Source organism: Mastomys coucha, unplaced genomic scaffold (assembly GCF_008632895.1).
Source record: "Mastomys coucha isolate ucsf_1 unplaced genomic scaffold, UCSF_Mcou_1 pScaffold18, whole genome shotgun sequence".
NCBI classification, from domain to species: domain Eukaryota; kingdom Metazoa; phylum Chordata; class Mammalia; order Rodentia; family Muridae; genus Mastomys; species Mastomys coucha.
In genome coordinates this window covers 13647160-13651726 of record NW_022196900.1, presented here as the reverse complement: position 1 = coordinate 13651726, position 4567 = coordinate 13647160, and positions in this window count along the sequence as shown.

Here is a 4567-nt window from a genome sequence, read left to right as displayed (position 1 = left end):
GCAGAGGAGGACGCTGAACCTCCTCTGTCACTCGGAAGCTGAGAGGATCATGTCCCTGCTGCCCTGCGTCTCCCCTGGGAGTCCGAAGATTATTAGTCTTATGTCAACTATGTTGAGTTATGCTACCCATAGGTTTGGCTAAGAACCAGTATGGATGATGCCGTGAAGGGGGTTTTACATGAAATTGGCATTCAAGTCAGTAGACTTGGAAAATGGATTATTTTTCACAGTTTGATTGAGGCTCATCTAGTCGAGTGATGGTCCTAGGCAAAAAGACTGAATCATTAGAGAAGTAAGAAATTTTGCCTCCAGATTGCCTTCTTATTCATGACATAGACCTTAGCCTAGAATTTGTGGCTTGCCAGTCTGATTTTTAAATTTAGGTTTGCCAACCTTGATGGGTTTGTGTTCTCCAAACAGCCTAACACATATGAATCCATCTATCTCTGCTCCTTACGCCCCATCTCCTGGTAAACACAAATTTTCTGTTCCTCATCTCATTGCACACAGCAAGCCATTCACTTACATCTGGTCTATGACTACTTTTACTCCACAGAGTCAAATAGTTATAGGACTAGGTAGAATGAAGAGTGTAAAATGTTTACTAGCTGTCCCTTCATGTAACATAGTTGTTTGAGGTCTGGAATAGTTAACAAGCCTGTTTCAGTTTCACCAATTTCTAAAATGGCCTTTCTGCTAAAAACTAATTGTTTTCTGGTTGAGTACACAAGCTAGCACAAGTGCTGTATGGAGTGGTCACACCTCTTAGTCTTCTTTAGTTTGTAATAGTGCCTTATCTTTATTTTTAACGATGGAAACCCACAAGTCTGTTGTTTTGCAGTCTTTACATTTATTTGACAGCACTTACTATGAAAAGTAACACGTAGTATGGTACAAACAGCCACTTTGATGTTATTTGTTTTTCTGAGTTTTATTAATAAAACTTTAGAGCCTAAGAGGTCAAAGGCTAAGTGTGAAGATGTTCTCATTTCTATCAGTAATAATAATAAAAAAGTTTTGAGCACTTATTTGATATTTTCAAATGTCTGTTTATAGGCTGTAACATGCTCATTAAAATCAATCAAGATTGCAACTGTGTACAAATGAAATTAATTTCTTATCATTCATAAAGGAGAATAGCATCTACCTACCAATTTATTTTGGATTTATCCTAGCTTGGAGGAGACTGTGCTCCTGCTGTGGGGAAGCCTCTAGAAGTCAGCATTTCATGTCTTCTTAGATTTGTTCATTTCAGGAAGCATTAGGAGACTCTGCTCTCTGCTCATCTCTGTCAGCTTCAGATGGACTAAATGGGATTGTTTCGGGATATTTTTAATTTGCAACACTGTAATCCTAAAATGATAACTCCAGGATATTTAGTTTCATCCTGAAACATCAATGAAAGTAGGTATTTTTCTCTCCCTGTTTGATATATGGAGAAGTTAATTTTAGTAAAATTTTATAAATTTATGCATAATTAAGAAGTGACAGCACAATGTCAGCACTTGGATTGAGTTTGATATTTGCATAATAATGTACATTAAAGGCATTTACAATGTTCATCGTAATAGTCTGGGAGGTATGGAGGAAATATCCTTGCTCAGGTCAGCATGGCCTAGTGACTCATCATAATTTATTTTCTATATTACTAGATCCTTCTTTTAAGTATGAGGTAACAAACTTTGTGGGTGAATATGCCTTCACTGAGAAAAATGTACTGAAAACTGGATACTTTTGATTTAAATAGATCTGATTTGGACCCTAGATGTACTGTTAAGTAAGCAGACACTTATAAGCAAGTTTATAAGTTTTAATTTTCTCTTATTCATGTGAAAACAACAGTATCTACTTCTCATATGTATTTACTAATTTTCAAACACAGAACCTGGCACAATAAAATACTGCACAGATATTTTTTCTACATTTTACTTCTCTGTGTTACTTTTACATTTCATTCTTCATGCTTTCCTCCCGTTAGCCAGAGAGCACAGACTATGTGATGGCTAACATCATGCTTAAGGTCTTAATTACTATAATTAGAATATATATATATTCTATGTATATGAACTATATTATACATATATTATACATATTCTATATGTGTATATGCAAAGTACTATACTATGATTAGAATATATATAAGAATGTACACACACACATATGTAACTATATATAAGACAAAAAGAGAAATGTCTTTAGCATGTAGCCTTATCTTGTACAAGCTGTACCCTAGCAGCCCACTTCTCTTTTCTCCAGATTCTGAAGACCATTCTTGTGATTGACTGATCTTCTAAAATTTAACTGTTTTTCTTGCCAGGTGGTAGGTCGCGAGGCTGCTGTTTCTGCATCTGTAATTCAGCTCAGCTACTGCTTCTGCATCTGTAATTCAGCTTGGCTCCTCTCCTCAAAAAGATGACTAGAACAGCTGCAAGATGTATGTCTTAATATAAGCCCTGCCTACACGTAGGTAGGATACGTGTAATCTTGTGGGTTTTGCCTCCACAAGCCCTAAGCTAACTTAGCCCAGGGCTGCACTTTGAGAATTCCAAACCTTAGGTGTAGAACTGGTGCCAGAAATAAAACCGCCTCTCCTTTCTAAAATATATTCAGTGTCAGACTTGTAAATCTCTGAATGACTCCAGACCCAAAACAAGTGCCCTTGACTATAAGGTTCATGCTAGTTATTTAGCTTGCCAAGACTCATTCTTGAGTTTTCTTTTTAAATAACCAAGTAATATTATATTCATTTGTTTAGATTTTTGAAATGATTTTTTTTTTTTTTTGTTTAGCCCAGGCTGCCTTTGAACTCAGAATTTTCCTGCTTCATCTGCTAAAATGTTGTACAAAGAATGGGAAAGGCCCAGGCCCAAGGGGTGCCTAGATAGGTTGTTTAGCAGTAGATTCAAACTGGGAGAAATAAGGGCTTTGTAAGTAGAATAAAGGATTAAGTTCATGCTGTATGATCATCTAGCCATGGTAGCACACAGGAATAGATTAATTCTGTTAGAGTTTAGTCCCATCATGCTTAAAACTGCTCTAAACATACTTAGCATTTGGGGTATTTCAGTTTTCAGTGTTACAGACCCATTCTCTTTTCTTCCCCCTTTCTCTATTTTCTTCCTCCATCCATGAGCCAGATTAAAGTGTTTAATCTGTTCTTCAAGTGTTCATTGTGGTAGGTGTGGCAATGCATGCCAGCATTCATGGTGTGAGGCACCCTCTCCCTCAGGTTTGGGGAGTTCTGGTGACTAAAGTGTAGAGCCAGGTACCTATTTGAGAATTGTTTCAGAATTGCCTGGCCAAGGTTTTTATCCCTTTCCTGAACAAAGATTACATTTTGTGACTGCTGTAGCTTGAAGTATAAGCTTTCGTCTTAGATCTGTGATCGGGGTTGTTGCTAATGGCCTCTGCTAGCCTCCTTGATGCCTGTGGGAATCCCAGAGGCTCCTGGAGATAGTAAGCACAGCTGACTTCTCTTTCTTTACGATCTTCTTATCCTCTGACAGGTGATATTCCTAAGGACATTCTCCAATGACCCTTTAGTGGCAAACTTGCATTTGAGTTTGTTTCCTAGGAAACCAGTTTATAATAATCTTACATAGTCTACAACCCAACATATTGTCAAAGTCAGACATGATGCTTGCAGAAATCATAAAAATTGTTTTGTTAATGTTAGAAGGGTTTAAATTTTTTCTTGTAAATTTCCAGAATTTTAAGGATAGCCATACAAAGATAGAAAGTGACAGTTCTCTGCATATTTTTCTGTAACAGTCTCTTCTCCGGAGTGTTGTCCAGCCCAGGATAACACCGAAGCATAATTTTGGATCTTGAATGTTGTGCTTTCTTTTACTGGCATCTAGGTCTTTATCCTTTTTCCCCTAATGATGTTTCCTTCACTCTTTATTGATAATATGATGAAATGATTCACCCTCACATTTTACCTTCCAGCCATAATTAATCTCCCGCCTCAGCTTCTCAAACACATACCCCTGCTGACCTATTCCCCACAGATACCGGATGTATACCTGCAGCCAGGGGATGGTTGCTAAATCTGGACTTTTGATTCACCATACTTCCAGCTACTACATCCTTTCTGAATTCAGTTCTCTTCTGCATCTGGACCCTAATCACATGACCTCCTTAGATGGAGATGATGAAGAGACACACGGGATATTCCCAAAGGAAACAAACCAGATAACTACAGTTATGTGTAAGACTGTATTGGGCAAAGGCCAATTTTACTATTTCAGTTTTGTTGAATTTCTGGGACAAGTTCTTTTCATTAGACTATCTGTTTGGGTAGACATGTAATATATAAAGAAAATTGGCATAGTTGCTTTAGGAAAGCTATTCGGGGTTAAATATTAAGAACCACAAACATTCTCTATTAAGAAGCACAAAATTGTTTATCTCTGGAGAAGTAAAACTATTTCCAGATTATTTTTTCTTCCCTGAGATTATGACACAAGAGTACAATCAAACATAAGAAGTCATTTTTGTGACCAGCAGTGATAGTTGGTAGACTGGAAATCTTGAGAGGAGGGATCATCTCGATCAATGCTTTTTT